At 56.6% G+C, this 16,362-nt stretch overlaps 71 pseudogenes; all 71 read right to left on the minus strand.

The window, feature by feature from the left end:
- Positions 1–4: 4 nt before the first annotated feature.
- LOC136601796 (5S ribosomal RNA) lies at positions 5–123 on the minus strand (annotated as a pseudogene).
- An 80-nt stretch (positions 124–203) lies between these two features.
- Positions 204–322, minus strand: LOC136601857 (5S ribosomal RNA; annotated as a pseudogene).
- Positions 323–402: 80 nt separating this feature from the next.
- LOC136601772 (5S ribosomal RNA) lies at positions 403–521 on the minus strand (annotated as a pseudogene).
- An 80-nt stretch (positions 522–601) lies between these two features.
- Positions 602–720, minus strand: LOC136601871 (5S ribosomal RNA; annotated as a pseudogene).
- Positions 721–999: 279 nt separating this feature from the next.
- Positions 1,000–1,118, minus strand: LOC136601872 (5S ribosomal RNA; annotated as a pseudogene).
- An 80-nt stretch (positions 1,119–1,198) lies between these two features.
- LOC136601797 (5S ribosomal RNA) lies at positions 1,199–1,317 on the minus strand (annotated as a pseudogene).
- Positions 1,318–1,397: 80 nt separating this feature from the next.
- LOC136601808 (5S ribosomal RNA) lies at positions 1,398–1,516 on the minus strand (annotated as a pseudogene).
- Positions 1,517–1,596: 80 nt separating this feature from the next.
- LOC136601785 (5S ribosomal RNA) lies at positions 1,597–1,715 on the minus strand (annotated as a pseudogene).
- Positions 1,716–1,795: 80 nt separating this feature from the next.
- On the minus strand, positions 1,796–1,914 carry LOC136601874 (5S ribosomal RNA; annotated as a pseudogene).
- An 80-nt stretch (positions 1,915–1,994) lies between these two features.
- Positions 1,995–2,113, minus strand: LOC136601897 (5S ribosomal RNA; annotated as a pseudogene).
- Positions 2,114–2,391: 278 nt separating this feature from the next.
- Positions 2,392–2,510, minus strand: LOC136601875 (5S ribosomal RNA; annotated as a pseudogene).
- An 80-nt stretch (positions 2,511–2,590) lies between these two features.
- Positions 2,591–2,709, minus strand: LOC136601876 (5S ribosomal RNA; annotated as a pseudogene).
- An 80-nt stretch (positions 2,710–2,789) lies between these two features.
- On the minus strand, positions 2,790–2,908 carry LOC136601783 (5S ribosomal RNA; annotated as a pseudogene).
- An 80-nt stretch (positions 2,909–2,988) lies between these two features.
- On the minus strand, positions 2,989–3,107 carry LOC136601878 (5S ribosomal RNA; annotated as a pseudogene).
- Positions 3,108–3,187: 80 nt separating this feature from the next.
- LOC136601837 (5S ribosomal RNA) lies at positions 3,188–3,306 on the minus strand (annotated as a pseudogene).
- An 80-nt stretch (positions 3,307–3,386) lies between these two features.
- Positions 3,387–3,505, minus strand: LOC136601799 (5S ribosomal RNA; annotated as a pseudogene).
- An 80-nt stretch (positions 3,506–3,585) lies between these two features.
- LOC136601839 (5S ribosomal RNA) lies at positions 3,586–3,704 on the minus strand (annotated as a pseudogene).
- An 80-nt stretch (positions 3,705–3,784) lies between these two features.
- LOC136601809 (5S ribosomal RNA) lies at positions 3,785–3,903 on the minus strand (annotated as a pseudogene).
- An 80-nt stretch (positions 3,904–3,983) lies between these two features.
- Positions 3,984–4,102, minus strand: LOC136601879 (5S ribosomal RNA; annotated as a pseudogene).
- Positions 4,103–4,381: 279 nt separating this feature from the next.
- Positions 4,382–4,500, minus strand: LOC136601880 (5S ribosomal RNA; annotated as a pseudogene).
- Positions 4,501–4,580: 80 nt separating this feature from the next.
- LOC136601881 (5S ribosomal RNA) lies at positions 4,581–4,699 on the minus strand (annotated as a pseudogene).
- Positions 4,700–4,779: 80 nt separating this feature from the next.
- LOC136601856 (5S ribosomal RNA) lies at positions 4,780–4,898 on the minus strand (annotated as a pseudogene).
- An 80-nt stretch (positions 4,899–4,978) lies between these two features.
- Positions 4,979–5,097, minus strand: LOC136601882 (5S ribosomal RNA; annotated as a pseudogene).
- Positions 5,098–5,177: 80 nt separating this feature from the next.
- LOC136601883 (5S ribosomal RNA) lies at positions 5,178–5,296 on the minus strand (annotated as a pseudogene).
- An 80-nt stretch (positions 5,297–5,376) lies between these two features.
- LOC136601884 (5S ribosomal RNA) lies at positions 5,377–5,495 on the minus strand (annotated as a pseudogene).
- Positions 5,496–5,575: 80 nt separating this feature from the next.
- Positions 5,576–5,694, minus strand: LOC136601886 (5S ribosomal RNA; annotated as a pseudogene).
- A 79-nt stretch (positions 5,695–5,773) lies between these two features.
- Positions 5,774–5,892, minus strand: LOC136601887 (5S ribosomal RNA; annotated as a pseudogene).
- Positions 5,893–5,972: 80 nt separating this feature from the next.
- Positions 5,973–6,091, minus strand: LOC136601889 (5S ribosomal RNA; annotated as a pseudogene).
- A 279-nt stretch (positions 6,092–6,370) lies between these two features.
- On the minus strand, positions 6,371–6,489 carry LOC136601801 (5S ribosomal RNA; annotated as a pseudogene).
- Positions 6,490–6,569: 80 nt separating this feature from the next.
- On the minus strand, positions 6,570–6,688 carry LOC136601802 (5S ribosomal RNA; annotated as a pseudogene).
- An 80-nt stretch (positions 6,689–6,768) lies between these two features.
- Positions 6,769–6,887, minus strand: LOC136601890 (5S ribosomal RNA; annotated as a pseudogene).
- An 80-nt stretch (positions 6,888–6,967) lies between these two features.
- On the minus strand, positions 6,968–7,086 carry LOC136601787 (5S ribosomal RNA; annotated as a pseudogene).
- Positions 7,087–7,166: 80 nt separating this feature from the next.
- LOC136601803 (5S ribosomal RNA) lies at positions 7,167–7,285 on the minus strand (annotated as a pseudogene).
- Positions 7,286–7,365: 80 nt separating this feature from the next.
- On the minus strand, positions 7,366–7,484 carry LOC136601852 (5S ribosomal RNA; annotated as a pseudogene).
- An 80-nt stretch (positions 7,485–7,564) lies between these two features.
- Positions 7,565–7,683, minus strand: LOC136601891 (5S ribosomal RNA; annotated as a pseudogene).
- A 279-nt stretch (positions 7,684–7,962) lies between these two features.
- LOC136601892 (5S ribosomal RNA) lies at positions 7,963–8,081 on the minus strand (annotated as a pseudogene).
- Positions 8,082–8,161: 80 nt separating this feature from the next.
- Positions 8,162–8,280, minus strand: LOC136601850 (5S ribosomal RNA; annotated as a pseudogene).
- Positions 8,281–8,360: 80 nt separating this feature from the next.
- Positions 8,361–8,479, minus strand: LOC136601816 (5S ribosomal RNA; annotated as a pseudogene).
- An 80-nt stretch (positions 8,480–8,559) lies between these two features.
- Positions 8,560–8,678, minus strand: LOC136601893 (5S ribosomal RNA; annotated as a pseudogene).
- Positions 8,679–8,758: 80 nt separating this feature from the next.
- On the minus strand, positions 8,759–8,877 carry LOC136601804 (5S ribosomal RNA; annotated as a pseudogene).
- Positions 8,878–8,957: 80 nt separating this feature from the next.
- On the minus strand, positions 8,958–9,076 carry LOC136601805 (5S ribosomal RNA; annotated as a pseudogene).
- An 80-nt stretch (positions 9,077–9,156) lies between these two features.
- LOC136601780 (5S ribosomal RNA) lies at positions 9,157–9,275 on the minus strand (annotated as a pseudogene).
- Positions 9,276–9,355: 80 nt separating this feature from the next.
- Positions 9,356–9,474, minus strand: LOC136601768 (5S ribosomal RNA; annotated as a pseudogene).
- An 80-nt stretch (positions 9,475–9,554) lies between these two features.
- On the minus strand, positions 9,555–9,673 carry LOC136601848 (5S ribosomal RNA; annotated as a pseudogene).
- An 80-nt stretch (positions 9,674–9,753) lies between these two features.
- LOC136601894 (5S ribosomal RNA) lies at positions 9,754–9,872 on the minus strand (annotated as a pseudogene).
- An 80-nt stretch (positions 9,873–9,952) lies between these two features.
- Positions 9,953–10,071, minus strand: LOC136601895 (5S ribosomal RNA; annotated as a pseudogene).
- Positions 10,072–10,349: 278 nt separating this feature from the next.
- Positions 10,350–10,468, minus strand: LOC136601834 (5S ribosomal RNA; annotated as a pseudogene).
- Positions 10,469–10,548: 80 nt separating this feature from the next.
- Positions 10,549–10,667, minus strand: LOC136601896 (5S ribosomal RNA; annotated as a pseudogene).
- An 80-nt stretch (positions 10,668–10,747) lies between these two features.
- Positions 10,748–10,866, minus strand: LOC136601898 (5S ribosomal RNA; annotated as a pseudogene).
- Positions 10,867–10,946: 80 nt separating this feature from the next.
- Positions 10,947–11,065, minus strand: LOC136601838 (5S ribosomal RNA; annotated as a pseudogene).
- Positions 11,066–11,145: 80 nt separating this feature from the next.
- Positions 11,146–11,264, minus strand: LOC136601900 (5S ribosomal RNA; annotated as a pseudogene).
- A 278-nt stretch (positions 11,265–11,542) lies between these two features.
- LOC136601776 (5S ribosomal RNA) lies at positions 11,543–11,661 on the minus strand (annotated as a pseudogene).
- An 80-nt stretch (positions 11,662–11,741) lies between these two features.
- Positions 11,742–11,860, minus strand: LOC136601901 (5S ribosomal RNA; annotated as a pseudogene).
- A 478-nt stretch (positions 11,861–12,338) lies between these two features.
- On the minus strand, positions 12,339–12,457 carry LOC136601853 (5S ribosomal RNA; annotated as a pseudogene).
- An 80-nt stretch (positions 12,458–12,537) lies between these two features.
- On the minus strand, positions 12,538–12,656 carry LOC136601793 (5S ribosomal RNA; annotated as a pseudogene).
- Positions 12,657–12,736: 80 nt separating this feature from the next.
- Positions 12,737–12,855, minus strand: LOC136601774 (5S ribosomal RNA; annotated as a pseudogene).
- An 80-nt stretch (positions 12,856–12,935) lies between these two features.
- On the minus strand, positions 12,936–13,054 carry LOC136601788 (5S ribosomal RNA; annotated as a pseudogene).
- Positions 13,055–13,134: 80 nt separating this feature from the next.
- Positions 13,135–13,253, minus strand: LOC136601851 (5S ribosomal RNA; annotated as a pseudogene).
- Positions 13,254–13,333: 80 nt separating this feature from the next.
- LOC136601902 (5S ribosomal RNA) lies at positions 13,334–13,452 on the minus strand (annotated as a pseudogene).
- An 80-nt stretch (positions 13,453–13,532) lies between these two features.
- On the minus strand, positions 13,533–13,651 carry LOC136601790 (5S ribosomal RNA; annotated as a pseudogene).
- Positions 13,652–13,731: 80 nt separating this feature from the next.
- On the minus strand, positions 13,732–13,850 carry LOC136601903 (5S ribosomal RNA; annotated as a pseudogene).
- An 80-nt stretch (positions 13,851–13,930) lies between these two features.
- On the minus strand, positions 13,931–14,049 carry LOC136601769 (5S ribosomal RNA; annotated as a pseudogene).
- Positions 14,050–14,129: 80 nt separating this feature from the next.
- Positions 14,130–14,248, minus strand: LOC136601836 (5S ribosomal RNA; annotated as a pseudogene).
- Positions 14,249–14,725: 477 nt separating this feature from the next.
- On the minus strand, positions 14,726–14,844 carry LOC136601770 (5S ribosomal RNA; annotated as a pseudogene).
- An 80-nt stretch (positions 14,845–14,924) lies between these two features.
- On the minus strand, positions 14,925–15,043 carry LOC136601815 (5S ribosomal RNA; annotated as a pseudogene).
- Positions 15,044–15,123: 80 nt separating this feature from the next.
- LOC136601784 (5S ribosomal RNA) lies at positions 15,124–15,242 on the minus strand (annotated as a pseudogene).
- Positions 15,243–15,322: 80 nt separating this feature from the next.
- Positions 15,323–15,441, minus strand: LOC136601806 (5S ribosomal RNA; annotated as a pseudogene).
- Positions 15,442–15,521: 80 nt separating this feature from the next.
- Positions 15,522–15,640, minus strand: LOC136601781 (5S ribosomal RNA; annotated as a pseudogene).
- Positions 15,641–15,720: 80 nt separating this feature from the next.
- On the minus strand, positions 15,721–15,839 carry LOC136601861 (5S ribosomal RNA; annotated as a pseudogene).
- An 80-nt stretch (positions 15,840–15,919) lies between these two features.
- Positions 15,920–16,038, minus strand: LOC136601849 (5S ribosomal RNA; annotated as a pseudogene).
- Positions 16,039–16,118: 80 nt separating this feature from the next.
- Positions 16,119–16,237, minus strand: LOC136601771 (5S ribosomal RNA; annotated as a pseudogene).
- Between the last annotated feature and the right edge of the window lie 125 nt (positions 16,238–16,362).

Here is a 16,362-nt window from a genome sequence, read left to right on the forward strand (position 1 = left end):
TAAAAGTCAACGGGACCTGGGATTCCCAGCCGGTCACCCATACTGGTACTTGCCAGGCCTCAAGCTGGCTGGCGGCCGCGATCTGACGAGAGCAGGCACATTCAGCTTAGAATGCCCGTTGGCAGCTCCTCCTCCTTTCCTATGGGCTTTCTGCAGTGCGAACGCAGCTCCGAAAAGGAAAGAAACCTACTCACGGCCTTAAAAGTCAACGGGACCTGGGATTCCCAGCCGGTCACCCATACTGGTACTTGCCAGGCCTCAAGCTGGCTGGCGGCCGCGATCTGACGAGAGCAGGCACATTCAGCTTAGAATTCCCGCTGGCAGCTCCTCCTCCTTTCCTATGGGCTTTCTGCAGTGCGAACGCACCTCCGAAAAGGAAAGAAACCTACTCACGGCCTTAAAAGTCAACGGGACCTGGGATTCCCAGCCGGTCACCCATGCTGGTACTTGCCAGGCCTCAAGCTGGCTGGCGGCCGCGATCTGACGAGAGCAGGCACATTCAGCTTAGAATGCCCGTTGACAGCTCCTCCTCCCTTCCTATGGGCTTTCTGCAGTGCGAACGCACCTCCGAAAAGGAAAGAAACCTACTCACGGCCTTAAAAGTCAACGGGACCTGGGATTCCCAGCCGGTCACCCATACTGGTACTTGCCAGGCCTCAAGCTGGCTGGCGGCCGCGATCTGACGAGAGCAGGCACATTCAGCTTAGAATGCCCGTTGACAGCTCCTCCTCCTTTCCTATGGGCTTTCTGCAGTGCGAACGCACCTCCGAAAAGGAAAGAAACCTACTCACGGCCTTAAAAGTCAACGGGACCTGGGATTCCCAGCCGATCACCCATACTTGTACTTGCCAGGCCTCAAGCTGGCTGGCGGCCGCGATCTGACGAGAGCATGCACATTCAGTTTAGAATGCCCGTTGGCAGCTCCTCCTCCCTTCCTATGGGCTTTCTGCAGTGCGAACGCACCTCCGAAAAGGAAAGAAACCTACTCACGGCCTTAAAAGTCAACGGGACCTGGGATTCCCAGCCGGTCACCCATACTGGTACTTGCCAGGCCTCAAGCTGGCTGGCGGCCGCGATCTGACGAGAGCAGGCACATTCAGCTTAGAATGCCCGTTGACAGCTCCTCCTCCTTTCCTATGGGCTTTCTGCAGTGCGAACGCACCTCCGAAAAGGAAAGAAACCTACTCACGGCCTTAAAAGTCAACGGGACCTGGGATTCCCAGCCGGTCACCCATACTGGTACTTGCCAGGCCTCAAGCTGGCTGGCGGCCGCGATCTGACGAGAGCAGGCACATTCAGCTTAGAATGCCCGTTGGCAGCTCCTCCTCCTTTCCTATGGGCTTTCTGCAGTGCGAACGCACCTCCGAAAAGGAAAGAAACCTACTCACGGCCTTAAAAGTCAACGGGACCTGGGATTCCCAGCCGGTCACCCATACTGGTACTTGCCAGGCCTCAAGCTGGCTGGCGGCCACGATCTGACGAGAGCAGGCACATTCAGCTTAGAATGCCCGTTGACAGCTCCTCCTCCTTTCCTATGGGCTTTCTGCAGTGCGAACGCACCTCCGAAAAGGAAAGAAACCTACTCACGGCCTTAAAAATCAACGGGACCTGGGATTCCCAGCCGGTCACCCATACTGGTACTTGCCAGGCCTCAAGCTGGCTGGCGGCCGCGATCTGACGAGAGCAGGCACATTCAGCTTAGAATGCCCGTTGACAGCTCCTCCTCCTTTCCTATGGGCTTTCTGCAGTGCGAACGCACCTCCGAAAAGGAAAGAAACCTACTCACGGCATTAAAAGTCAACGGGACCTGGGATTCCCAGCCGGTCACCCATACTGGTACTTGCCAGGCCTCAAGCTGGCTGGCGGCCGCGATCTGACGAGAGCAGGCACATTCAGCTTAGAATGCCCGTTGACAGCTCCTCCTCCTTTCCTATGGGCTTTCTGCAATGCGAACGCACCTCCGAAAAGGAAAGAAACCTACTCACGGCCTTAAAAGTCAACGGGACCTGGGATTCCCAGCCGGTCACCCATACTGGTACTTGCCAGGCCTCAAGCTGGCTGGCGGCCGCGATCTGACGAGAGCAGGCACATTCAGCTTAGAATGCCCGTTGACAGCTCCTCCTCCTTTCCTATGGGCTTTCTGCAGTGCGAACGCACCTCCGAAAAGGAAAGAAACCTACTCACGGCCTTAAAAGTCAACGGGACCTGGGATTCCCAGCCGGTCACCCATACTGGTACTTGCCAGGCCTCAAGCTGGCTGGCGGCCGCGATCTGACGAGAGCAGGCACATTCAGCTTAGAATGCCGTTGACAGCTCCTCCTCCTTTCCTATGGGCTTTCTGCAGTGCGAACGCACCTCCGAAAAGGAAAGAAACCTACTCACGGCCTTAAAAGTCAACGGGACCTGGGATTCCCAGCCGGTCACCCATACTGGTACTTGCCAGGCCTCAAGCTGGCTGGCGGCCGCGATCTGACGAGAGCAGGCACATTCAGCTTAGAATGCCCGTTGACAGCTCCTCCTCCTTTCCTATGGGCTTTCTGCAGTGCGAACGCACCTCCGAAAAGGAAAGAAACCTACTCACGGCCTTAAAAGTCAACGGGACCTGGGATTCCCAGCCGGTCACCCATACTGGTACTTGCCAGGCCTCAAGCTGGCTGGCGGCCGCGATCTGACGAGAGCAGGCACATTCAGCTTAGAATGCCCGTTGACAGCTCCTCCTCCTTTCCTATGGGCTTTCTGCAGTGCGAACGCACCTCCGAAAAGGAAAGAAACCTACTCACGGCCTTAAAAGTCAACGGGACCTGGGATTCCCAGCCGGTCACCCATACTGGTACTTGCCAGGCCTCAAGCTGGCTGGCGGCCGCGATCTGACGAGAGCAGGCACATTCAGCTTAGAATACCCGTTGACAGCTCCTTCTCCTTTCCTATGGGCTTTCTGCAGTGCGAACGCACCTCCGAAAAGGAAAGAAACCTACTCACGGCCTTAAAAGTCAACGGGACCTGGGATTCCCAGCCGGTCACCCATACTGGTACTTGCCAGGCCTCAAGCTGGCTGGCGGCCGCGATCTGACGAGAGCAGGCACATTCAGCTTAGAATGCCCGTTGACAGCTCCTACTCCTTTCCTATGGGCTTTCTGCAGTGCGAACGCACCTCCGAAAAGGAAAGAAACCTACTCACGGCCTTAAAAGTCAACGGGACATGGGATTCCCAGCCGGTCACCCATACTGGTACTTGCCAGGCCTCAAGCTGGCTGGCGGCCGCGATCTGACGAGAGCAGGCACATTCAGCTTAGAATGCCCGTTGACAGCTCCTCCTCCTTTCCTATGGGCTTTCTGCAGTGCGAACGCACCTCCGAAAAGGAAAGAAACCTACTCACGGCCTTAAAAGTCAACGGGACCTGGGATTCCCAGCCGGTCACCCATACTGGTACTTGCCAGGCCTCAAGCTGGCTGGCGGCCGCGATCTGACGAGAGCAGGCACATTCAGCTTAGAATGCCCGTTGGCAGCTCCTCCTCCTTTCCTATGGGCTTTCTGCAGTGCGAACGCAGCTCCGAAAAGGAAAGAAACCTACTCACGGCCTTAAAAGTCAACGGGACCTGGGATTCCCAGCCGGTCACCCATACTGGTACTTGCCAGGCCTCAAGCTGGCTGGCGGCCGCGATCTGACAAGAGCAGGCACATTCAGCTTAGAATGCCCGCTGACAGCTCCTCCTCCTTTCCTATGGGCTTTCTGCAGTGCGAACGCACCTCCGAAAAGGAAAGAAACCTACTCACGGCCTTAAAAGTCAACGGGACCTGGGATTCCCAGCCGGTCACCCATACTGGTACTTGCCAGGCCTCAAGCTGGCTGGCGGCCACGATCTGACGAGAGCAGGCACATTCAGCTTAGAATGCCCGTTGACAGCTCCTCCTCCCTTCCTATGGGCTTTCTGCAGTGCGAACGCACCTCCGAAAAGGAAAGAAACCTACTCACGGCCTTAAAAGTCAACGGGACCTGGGATTCCCAGCCGGTCACCCATACTGGTACTTGCCAGGCCTCAAGCTGGCTGGCGGCCGCGATCTGACGAGAGCAGGCACATTCAGCTTAGAATGCCCGTTGACAGCTCCTCCTCCTTTCCTATGGGCTTTCTGCAGTGCGAACGCACCTCCGAAAAGGAAAGAAACCTACTCACGGCCTTAAAAGTCAACGGGACCTGGGATTCCCAGCCGGTCACCCATACTTGTACTTGCCAGGCCTCAAGCTGGCTGGCGGCCGCGATCTGACGAGAGCATGCACATTCAGCTTAGAATGCCCGTTGGCAGCTCCTCCTCCCTTCCTATGGGCTTTCTGCAGTGCGAACGCACCTCCGAAAAGGAAAGAAACCTACTCACGGCCTTAAAAGTCAACGGGACCTGGGATTCCCAGCCGGTCACCCATACTGGTACTTGCCAGGCCTCAAGCTGGCTGGCGGCCGCGATCTGACGAGAGCAGGCACATTCAGCTTAGAATGCCCGTTGACAGCTCCTCCTCCTTTCCTATGGGCTTTCTGCAGTGCGAACGCACCTCCGAAAAGGAAAGAAACCTACTCACGGCCTTAAAAGTCAACGGGACCTGGGATTCCCAGCCGGTCACCCATACTGGTACTTGCCAGGCCTCAAGCTGGCTGGCGGCCGCGATCTGACGAGAGCAGGCACATTCAGCTTAGAATGCCCGTTGACAGCTCCTACTCCTTTCCTATGGGCTTTCTGCAGTGCGAACGCACCTCCGAAAAGGAAAGAAACCTACTCACGGCCTTAAAAATCAACGGGACCTGGGATTCCCAGCCGGTCACCCATACTGGTACTTGCCAGGCCTCAAGCTGGCTGGCGGACGCGATCTGACGAGAGCAGGCACATTCAGCTTAGAATGCCCGTTGACAGCTCCTCCTCCTTTCCTATGGGCTTTCTGCAGTGCGAACGCACCTCCGAAAAGGAAAGAAACCTACTCACGGCCTTAAAAGTCAACGGGACCTGGGATTCCCAGCCGGTCACCCATACTGGTACTTGCCAGGCCTCAAGCTGGCTGGCGGCCGCGATCTGACGAGAGCAGGCACATTCAGCTTAGAATGCCCGTTGACAGCTCCTCCTCCTTTCCTATGGGCTTTCTGCAGTGCGAACGCACCTCCGAAAAGGAAAGAAACCTACTCACGGCCTTAAAAGTCAACGGGACCTGGGATTCCCAGCCGGTCACCCATACTGGTACTTGCCAGGCCTCAAGCTGGCTGGCGGCCGCGATCTGACGAGAGCAGGCACATTCAGCTTAGAATGCCCGTTGACAGCTCCTCCTCCTTTCCTATGGGCTTTCTGCAGTGCGAACGCACCTCCGAAAAGGAAAGAAACCTACTCACGGCCTTAAAAGTCAACGGGACCTGGGATTCCCAGCCGGTCACCCATACTGGTACTTGCCAGGCCTCAAGCTGGCTGGCGGCCGCGATCTGACGAGAGCAGGCACATTCAGCTTAGAATGCCCGTTGACAGCTCCTCCTCCTTTCCTATGGGCTTTCTGCAGTGCGAACGCACCTCCGAAAAGGAAAGAAACCTACTCACGGCCTTAAAAGTCAACGGGACCTGGGATTCCCAGCCGGTCACCCATACTGGTACTTGCCAGGCCTCAAGCTGGCTGGCGGCCGCGATCTGACGAGAGCAGGCACATTCAGCTTAGAATGCCCGTTGACAGCTCCTCCTCCTTTCCTATGGGCTTTCTGCAGTGCGAACGCACCTCCGAAAAGGAAAGAAACCTACTCAGGCCTTAAAAGTCAACGGGACCTGGGATTCCCAGCCGGTCACCCATACTGGTACTTGCCAGGCCTCAAGCTGGCTGGCGGCCGCGATCTGACGAGAGCAGGCACATTCAGCTTAGAATGCCCGTTGACAGCTCCTCCTCCTTTCCTATGGGCTTTCTGCAGTGCGAACGCACCTCCGAAAAGGAAAGAAACCTACTCACGGCCTTAAAAGTCAACGGGACCTGGGATTCCCAGCCGGTCACCCATACTGGTACTTGCCAGGCCTCAAGCTGGCTGGCGGCCGCGATCTGACGAGAGCAGGCACATTCAGCTTAGAATGCCCGTTGACAGCTCCTCCTCCCTTCCTATGGGCTTTCTGCAGTGCGAACGCACCTCCGAAAAGGAAAGAAACCTACTCACGGCCTTAAAAGTCAACGGGACCTGGGATTCCCAGCCTTTCACCCATACTGGTACTTGCCAGGCCTCAAGCTGGCTGGCGGCCGCGATCTGACGAGAGCAGGCACATTCAGCTTAGAATGCCCGTTGACAGCTCCTCCTCCTTTCCTATGGGCTTTCTGCAGTGCGAACGCACCTCCGAAAAGGAAAGAAACCTACTCACGGCCTTAAAAGTCAACGGGACCTGGGATTCCCAGCCGGTCACCCATACTGGTACTTGCCAGGCCTCAAGCTGGCTGGCGGCCGCGATCTGACGAGAGCAGGCACATTCAGCTTAGAATGCCCGTTGGCAGCTCCTCCTCCTTTCCTATGGGCTTTCTGCAGTGCGAACGCACCTCCGAAAAGGAAAGAAACCTACTCACGGCCTTAAAAGTCAACGGGACCTGGGATTCCCAGCCGGTCACCCATACTGGTACTTGCCAGGCCTCAAGCTGGCTGGCGGCCGCGATCTGACGAGAGCAGGCACATTCAGCTTAGAATGCCCGTTGGCAGCTCCTCCTCCTTTCCTATGGGCTTTCTGCAGTGCGAACGCACCTCCGAAAAGGAAAGAAACCTACTCACGGCCTTAAAAGTCAACGGGACCTGGGATTCCCAGCCGGTCACCCATACTGGTACTTGCCAGGCCTCAAGCTGGCTGGCGGCCGCGATCTGACGAGAGCAGGCACATTCAGCTTAGAATGCCCGTTGACAGCTCCTCCTCCTTTCCTATGGGCTTTCTGCAGTGCGAACGCACCTCCGAAAAGGAAAGAAACCTACTCACGGCCTTAAAAATCAACGGGACCTGGGATTCCCAGCCGGTCACCCATACTGGTACTTGCCAGGCCTCAAGCTGGCTGGCGGCCGCGATCTGACGAGAGCAGGCACATTCAGCTTAGAATGCCCGTTGACAGCTCCTCCTCCTTTCCTATGGGCTTTCTGCAGTGCGAACGCACCTCCGAAAAGGAAAGAAACCTACTCACGGCCTTAAAAGTCAACGGGACCTGGGATTCCCAGCCGGTCACCCATACTGGTACTTGCCAGGCCTCAAGCTGGCTGGCGGCCGCGATCTGACGAGAGCAGGCACATTCAGCTTAGAATGCCCGTTGGCAGCTCCTCCTCCTTTCCTATGGGCTTTCTGCAGTGCGAACGCACCTCCGAAAAGGAAAGAAACCTACTCACGGCCTTAAAAGTCAATGGGACCTGGGATTCCCAGCCGGTCACCCATACTGGTACTTGCCAGGCCTCAAGCTGGCTGGCGGCCGCGATCTGACGAGAGCAGGCACATTCAGCTTAGAATGCCCGTTGGCAGCTCCTCCTCCTTTCCTATGGGCTTTCTGCAGTGCGAACGCACCTACGAAAAGGAAAGAAACCTACTCACGGCCTTAAAAGTCAACGGGACCTGGGATTCCCAGCCGGTCACCCATACTGGTACTTGCCAGGCCTCAAGCTGGCTGGCGGCCGCGATCTGACGAGAGCAGGCACATTCAGCTTAGAATGCCCGTTGACAGCTCCTCCTCCTTTCCTATGGGCTTTCTGCAGTGCGAACGCACCTCCGAAAAGGAAAGAAACCTACTCACGGCCTTAAAAGTCAACGTGACCTGGGATTCCCAGCCGGTCACCCATACTGGTACATGTCAGGCCTCAAGCTGGCTGGCGGCCGCGATCTGACGAGAGCAGGCACATTCAGCTTAGAATGCCCATTGGCAGCTCCTCCTCCTTTCCTATGGGCTTTCTGCAGTGCGAACGCACCTCCGAAAAGGAAAGAAACCTACTCATGGCCTTAAAAGTCAACGGGACCTGGGATTCCCAGCCGGTCACCCATACTGGTACTTGCCAGGCCTCAAGCTGGCTGGCGGCCGCGATCTGACGAGAGCAGGCACATTCAGCTTAGAATGCCCGTTGACAGCTCCTCCTCCTTTCCTATGGGCTTTCTGCAGTGCGAACGCACCTCCGAAAAGGAAAGAAACCTACTCACGGCCTTAAAAGTCAACGGGACCTGGGATTCCCAGCCGGTCACCCATACTGGTACTTGCCAGGCCTCAAGCTGGCTGGTGGCCTCGATCTGACGAGAGCAGGCACATTCAGCTTAGAATGCCCGTTGACAGCTCCTCCTCCTTTCCTATGGGCTTTCTGCAGTGCGAACGCACCTCCGAAAAGGAAAGAAACCTACTCACGGCCTTAAAAGTCAACGGGACCTGGGATTCCCAGCCGGTCACCTATACTGGTACTTGCCAGGCCTCAAGCTGGCTGGCGGCCGCGATCTGACGAGAGCAGGCACATTCAGCTTAGAATGCCCGTTGACAGCTCCTCCTCCTTTCCTATGGGCTTTCTGCAGTGCGAACGCACCTCCGAAAAGGAAAGAAACCTACTCACGGCCTTAAAAGTCAACGGGACCTGGGATTCCCAGCCGGTCACCCATACTGGTACTTGCCAGGCCTCAAGCTGGCTGGCGGCCGCGATCTGACGAGAGCAGGCACATTCAGCTTAGAATGCCCGTTGACAGCTCCTCCTCCTTTCCTATGGGCTTTCTGCAGTGCGAACGCACCTCCGAAAAGGAAAGAAACCTACTCACGGCCTTAAAAGTCAACGGGACCTGGGATTCCCAGCCGGTCACCCATACTGGTACTTGCCAGGCCTCAAGCTGGCTGGCGGCCGCGATCTGACGAGAGCAGGCACATTCAGCTTAGAATGCCCGTTGGCAGCTCCTCCTCCTTTCCTATGGGCTTTCTGCAGTGCGAACGCACCTCCGAAAAGGAAAGAAACCTACTCACGGCCTTAAAAGTCAACGGGACCTGGGATTCCCAGCCGGTCACCCATACTTGTACTTGCCAGGCCTCAAGCTGGCTGGCGGCCGCGATCTGACGAGAGCAGGCACATTCAGCTTAGAATGCCCGTTGACAGCTCCTCCTCCTTTCCTATGGGCTTTCTGCAGTGCGAACGCACCTCCGAAACGGAAAGAAACCTACTCACGGCCTTAAAAGTCAACGGAACCTGGGATTCCCAGCCGGTCACCCATACTGGTACTTGCCAGGCCTCAAGCTGGCTGGCGGCCGCGATCTGACGAGAGCAGGCACATTCAGCTTAGAATGCCCGTTGACAGCTCCTCCTCCTTTCCTATGGGCTTTCTGCAGTGCGAACGCACCTCCGAAAAGGAAAGAAACCTACTCACGGCCTTAAAAGTCAACGGGACCTGGGATTCCCAGCCGGTCACCCATACTGGTACTTGCCAGGCCTCAAGCTGGCTGGTGGCCGCGATCTGACGAGAGCAGGCACATTCAGCTTAGAATGCCCGTTGACAGCTCCTCCTCCTTTCCTATGGGCTTTCTGCAGTGCGAACGCACCTCCGAAAAGGAAAGAAACCTACTCACGGCCTTAAAAGTCAACGGGACCTGGGATTCCCAGCCGGTCACCCATACGGGTACTTGCCAGGCCTCAAGCTGGCTGGCGGCCGCTATCTGACGAGAGCAGGCACATTCAGCTTAGAATGCCCGTTGACAGCTCCTCCTCCTTTCCTATGGGCTTTCTGCAGTGCGAACGCACCTCCGAAAAGGAAAGAAACCTACTCACGGCCTTAAAAGTCAACGGGACCTGGGATTCCCAGCCGGTCACCCATACTGGTACTTGCCAGGCCTCAAGCTGGCTGGCGGCCGCGATCTGACGAGAGCAGGCACATTCAGCTTAGAATGCCCGTTGACAGCTCCTCCTCCTTTCCTATGGGCTTTCTGCAGTGCGAACGCACCTCCGAAAAGGAAAGAAACCTACTCACGGCCTTAAAAGTCAACGGGACCTGGGATTCCCAGCCGGTCACCCATACTGGTACTTGCCAGGCCTCAAGCTGGCTGGCGGCCGCGATCTGACGAGAGCAGGCACATTCAGCTTAGAATGCCCGTTGACAGCTCCTCCTCCTTTCCTATGGGCTTTCTGCAGTGCGAACGCACCTCCGAAAAGGAAAGAAACCTACTCACGGCCTTAAAAGTCAACGGGACCTGGGATTCCCAGCCGGTCACCCATACTGGTACTTGCCAGGCCTCAAGCTGGCTGGCGGCCGCGATCTGACGAGAGCAGGCACATTCAGCTTAGAATGCCGTTGACAGCTCCTCCTCCTTTCCTATGGGCTTTCTGCAGTGCGAACGCACCTCCGAAAAGGAAAGAAACCTACTCACGGCCTTAAAAGTCAACGGGACCTGGGATTCCCAGCCGGTCACCCATACTGGTACTTGCCAGGCCTCAAGCTGGCTGGCGGCCGCGATCTGACCAGAGCAGGCACATTCAGCTTAGAATGCCCGTTGACAGCTCCTACTCCTTTCCTATGGGCTTTCTGCAGTGCGAACGCACCTCCGAAAAGGAAAGAAACCTACTCACGGCCTTAAAAGTCAACGGGACCTGGGATTCCCAGCCGGTCACCCATACTGGTACTTGCCAGGCCTCAAGCTGGCTGGCGGCCGCGATCTGACGAGAGCAGGCACATTCAGCTTAGAATGCCCGTTGACAGCTCCTCCTCCTTTCCTATGGGCTTTCTGCAGTGCGAACGCACCTCCGAAAAGGAAAGAAACCTACTCACGGCCTTAAAAGTCAACGGGACCTGGGATTCCCAGCCGGTCACCCATACTGGTACTTGCCAGGCCTCAAGCTGGCTGGCGGCCGCGATCTGACGAGAGCAGGCACATTCAGCTTAGAATGCCCGTTGACAGCTCCTCCTCCTTTCCTATGGGCTTTCTGCAGTGCGAACGCACCTCCGAAAAGGAAAGAAACCTACTCACGGCCTTAAAAGTCAACAGGACTTGGGATTCCCAGCCGGTCACCCATACTGGTACTTGCCAGGCCTCAAGCTGGCTGGCGGCCGCGATCTGACGAGAGCAGGCACATTCAGCTTAGAATGCCCGTTGACAGCTCCCCCTCCTTTCCTATGGGCTTTCTGCAGTGCGAACGCACCTCCGAAAAGGAAAGAAACCTACTCACGGCCTTAAAAGTCAACGGGACCTGGGATTCCCAGCCGGTCACCCATACTGGTACTTGCCAGGCCTCAAGCTGGCTGGCGGCCGCGATCTGACGAGAGCAGGCACATTCAGCTTAGAATGCCCGTTGACAGCTCCTCCTCCTTTCCTATGGGCTTTCTGCAGTGCGAACGCACCTCCGAAAAGGAAAGAAACCTACTCACGGCCTTAAAAGTCAACGGGACCTGGGATTCCCAGCCGGTCACCCATACTGGTACTTGCCAGGCCTCAAGCTGGCTGGCGGCCGCGATCTGACGAGAGCAGGCACATTCAGCTTAGAATGCCGTTGACAGCTTCTCCTCCTTTCCTATGGGCTTTCTGCAGTGCGAACGCACCTCCGAAAAGGAAAGAAACCTACTCACGGCCTTAAAAGTCAACAGGACCTGGGATTCCCAGCCGGTCACCCATACTGGTACTTGCCAGGCCTCAAGCTGGCTGGCGGCCGCGATCTGACGAGAGCAGGCACATTCAGCTTAGAATGCCCGTTGACAGCTCCTACTCCTTTCCTATGGGCTTTCTGCAGTGCGAACGCACCTCCGAAAAGGAAAGAAACCTACTCACGGCCTTAAAAGTCAACGGGACCTGGGATTCCCAGCCGGTCACCCATACTGGTACTTGCCAGGCCTCAAGCTGGCTGGCGGCCGCGATCTGACGAGAGCAGGCACATTCAGCTTAGAATGCCCGTTGACAGCTCCTCCTCCTTTCCTATGGGCTTTCTGCAGTGCGAACGCACCTCCGAAAAGGAAAGAAACCTACTCACGGCCTTAAAAGTCAACGGGACCTGGGATTCCCAGCCGGTCACCCATACTGGTACTTGCCAGGCCTCAAGCTGGCTGGCGGCCGCGATGTGACGAGAGCAGGCACATTCAGCTTAGAATGCCCGTTGACAGCTCCTCCTCCTTTCCTATGGGCTTTCTGCAGTGCGAACGCACCTCCGAAAAGGAAAGAAACCTACTCACGGCCTTAAAAGTCAACGGGACCTGGGATCCCCAGCCTTTCACCCATACTGGTACTTGCCAGGCCTCAAGCTGGCTGGCGGCCGTGATCTGACGAGAGCAGGCACATTCAGCTTAGAATGCCCGTTGACAGCTCCTCCTCCTTTCCTATGGGCTTTCTGCAGTGCGAACGCACCTCCGAAAAGGAAAGAAACCTACTCACGGCCTTAAAAGTCAACGGGACCTGGGATTCCCAGCCGGTCACCCATACTGGTATTTGCCAGGCCTCAAGCTGGCTGGCGGCCGCGATCTGACGAGAGCAGGCACATTCAGCTTAGAATGCCCGTTGGCAGCTCCTCCTCCTTTCCTATGGGCTTTCTGCAGTGCGAACGCACCTCCGAAAAGGAAAGAAACCTACTCACGGCCTTAAAAGTCAACGGGACCTGGGATTCCCAGCCGGTCACCCATACTGGTACTTGCCAGGCCTCAAGCTGGCTGGCGGCCGCGATCTGACGAGAGCAGGCACATTCAGCTTAGAATGCCCGTTGGCAGCTCCTCCTCCTTTCCTATGGGCTTTCTGCAGTGCGAACGCACCTCCGAAAAGGAAAGAAACCTACTCACGGCCTTAAAAGTCAACGGGACCTGGGATTCCCAGCCGGTCACCCATACTGGTACTTGCCAGGCCTCAAGCTGGCTGGCGGCCGCGATCTGACGAGAGCAGGCACATTCAGCTTAGAATGCCCGTTGACAGCTCCTCCTCCTTTCCTATGGGCTTTCTGCAGTGCGAACGCACCTCCGAAAAGGAAAGAAACCTACTCACGGCCTTAAAAATCAACGGGACCTGGGATTCCCAGCCGGTCACCCATACTGGTACTTGCCAGGCCTCAAGCTGGCTGGCGGCCGCGATCTGACGAGAGCAGGCACATTCAGCTTAGAATGCCCGTTGACAGCTCCTCCTCCTTTCCTATGGGCTTTCTGCAGTGCGAACGCACCTCCGAAAAGGAAAGAAACCTACTCACGGCCTTAAAAGTCAACGGGACCTGGGATTCCCAGCCGGTCACCCATACTGGTACTTGCCAGGCCTCAAGCTGGCTGGCGGCCACGATCTGACGAGAGCAGGCACATTCAGCTTAGAATGCCCGTTGGCAGCTCCTCCTCCTTTCCTATGGGCTTTCTGCAGTGCGAACGCACCTCCGAAAAGGAAAGAAACCTACTCACGGCCTTAAAAGTCAACGGGACCTGGGATTCCCAGCCGGTCACCCATACTGGTACTTGCCAGGCCTCAAGCTGGCTGGCGGCCGCGATCTGACGAGAGCAGGCACATTCAGCTTAGAATGCCCGTTGACAGCTCCTCCTCCTTTCCTATGGGCTTTCTGCAGTGCGAACGCACCTCCGAAAAGGAAAGAAACCTACTCACGGCCTTAAAAGTCAACGGGACCTGGGATTCCCAGCCGGTCACCCACACTGGTACTTGCCAGGCCTCAAGCTGGCTGGCGGCCGCGATCTGACGAGAGCAGGCACATTCAGCTTAGAATACCCGTTGACAGCTCCTCCTCCTTTCCTATGGGCTTTCTGCAGTGCGAACGCACCTCCGAAAAGGAAAGAAACCTACTCACGGCCTTAAAAGTCAACGGGACCTGGGATTCCCAGCCGGTCACCCATACTGGTACTTGCCAGGCCTCAAGCTGGCTGGCGGCCGCGATCTGACGAGAGCAGGCACATTCAGCTTAGAATGCCCGTTGACAGCTCCTCCTCCTTTCCTATGGGCTTTCTGCAGTGCGAACGCACCTCCGAAAAGGAAAGAAACCTACTCACGGCCTTAAAAGTCAACGGGACCTGGGATTCCCAGCCGGTCACCCATACTGGTACTTGCCAGGCCTCAAGCTGGCTGGCGGCCGCGATCTGACGAGAGCAGGCACATTCAGCTTAGAATGCCCGTTGACAGCTCCTCCTCCTTTCCTATGGGCTTTCTGCAGTGCGAACGCACCTCCGAAAAGGAAAGAAACCTACTCACGGCCTTAAAAGTCAACGGGACCTGGGATTCCCAGCCGGTCACCCATACTGGTACTTGCCAGGCTTCAAGCTGGCTGGCGGCCGCGATCTGACGAGAGCAGGCACATTCAGCTTAGAATGCCCGTTGACAGCTCCTCCTCCTTTCCTATGGGCTTTCTGCAGTGCGAACGCACCTCCGAAAAGGAAAGAAACCTACTCACGGCCTTAAAAGTCAACGGGACCTGGGATTCCCAGCCGGTCACCCATACTGGTACTTGCCAGGCCTCAAGCTGGCTGGCGGCCGCGATCTGACCAGAGCAGGCACATTCAGCTTAGAATGCCCGTGACAGCTCCTCCTCCTTTCCTATGGGCTTTCTGCAGTGCGAACGCACCTCCGAAAAGGAAAGAAACCTACTCACGGCCTTAAAAGTTAACGGGACCTGGGATTCCCAGCCGGTCACCCACACTGGTTCTTGCCAGGCCTCAAGCTGGCTGGCGGCCGCGATCTGACGAGAGCAGGCACATTCAGCTTAGAATGCCCGTTGACAGCTCCTCCTCCTTTCCTATGGGCTTTCTGCAGTGCGAACGCACCTCCGAAAAGGAAAGAAACCTACTCACGGCCTTAAAAGTCAACGGGACCTGGGATTCCCAGCCGGTCACCCATACTGGTACTTGCCAGGCCTCAAGCTGGCTGGCGGCCGCGATCTGACGAGAGCAGGCACATTCAGCTTAGAATGCCCGTTGACAGCTCCTCCTCCTTTCCTATGGGCTTTCTGCAGTGCGAACGCACCTCCGAAAAGGAAAGAAACCTACTCACGGCCTTAAAAGTCAACGGGACCTGGGATTCCCAGCCGGTCAGCCATACTGGTACTTGCCAGGCCTCAAGCTGGCTGGCGGCCGCGATCTGACGAGAGCAGGCACATTCAGCTTAGAATGCCCGTTGACAGCTCCTCCTCCTTTCCTATGGGCTTTCTGCAGTGCGAACGCACCTCCGAAAAGGAAAGAAACCTACTCACGGCCTTAAAAGTCAACGGGACCTGGGATTCCCAGCCGGTCACCCATACTGGTACTTGCCAGGCCTCAAGCTGGCTGGCGGCCGCGATCTGACGAGAGCAGGCACATTCAGCTTAGAATACCCGTTGACAGCTCTTCCTCCTTTCCTATGGGCTTTCTGCAGTGCGAACGCACCTCCGAAAAGGAAAGAAACCTACTCACGGCCTTAAAAGTCAACGGGACCTGGGATTCCCAGCCGGTCACCCATACTTGTACTTGCCAGGCCTCAAGCTGGCTGGCGGCCGCGATCTGACGAGAGCAGGCACATTCAGCTTAGAATGCCCGTTGACAGCTCCTCCTCCTTTCCTATGGGCTTTCTGCAGTGCGAACGCACCTCCGAAACGGAAAGAAACCTACTCACGGCCTTAAAAGTCAACGGAACCTGGGATTCCCAGCCGGTCACCCATACTGGTACTTGCCAGGCCTCAAGCTGGCTGGCGGCCGCGATCTGACGAGAGCAGGCACATTCAGCTTAGAATGCCCGTTGACAGCTCCTCCTCCTTTCCTATGGGCTTTCTGCAGTGCGAACGCACCTCCGAAAAGGAAAGAAACCTACTCACGGCCTTAAAAGTCAACGGGACCTGGGATTCCCAGCCGGTCACCCATACTGGTACTTGCCAGGCCTCAAGCTGGCTGGTGGCCGCGATCTGACGAGAGCAGGCACATTCAGCTTAGAATGCCCGTTGACAGCTCCTCCTCCTTTCCTATGGGCTTTCTGCAGTGCGAACGCACCTCCGAAAAGGAAAGAAACCTACTCACGGCCTTAAAAGTCAACGGGACCTGGGATTCCCAGCCGGTCACCCATACGGGTACTTGCCAGGCCTCAAGCTGGCTGGCGGCCGCTATCTGACGAGAGCAGGCACATTCAGCTTAGAATGCCCGTTGACAGCTCCTCCTCCTTTCCTATGGGCTTTCTGCAGTGCGAACGCACCTCCGAAAAGGAAAGAAACCTACTCACGGCCTTAAAAGTCAACGGGACCTGGGATTCCCAGCCGGTCACCCATACTGGTACTTGCCAGGCCTCAAGCTGGCTGGCGGCCGCGATCTGACGAGAGCAGGCACATTCAGCTTAGAATGCCCGTTGACAGCTCCTCCTCCTTTCCTATGGGCTTTCTGCAGTGCGAACGCACCTCCGAAAAGGAAAGAAACCTACTCACGGCCTTAAAAGTCAACGGGACCTGGGATTCCCAGCCGGTCACCCATACTGGTAA

Source organism: Eleutherodactylus coqui, unplaced genomic scaffold, assembly GCF_035609145.1.
Source record: "Eleutherodactylus coqui strain aEleCoq1 unplaced genomic scaffold, aEleCoq1.hap1 HAP1_SCAFFOLD_836, whole genome shotgun sequence".
NCBI classification, from domain to species: domain Eukaryota; kingdom Metazoa; phylum Chordata; class Amphibia; order Anura; family Eleutherodactylidae; genus Eleutherodactylus; species Eleutherodactylus coqui.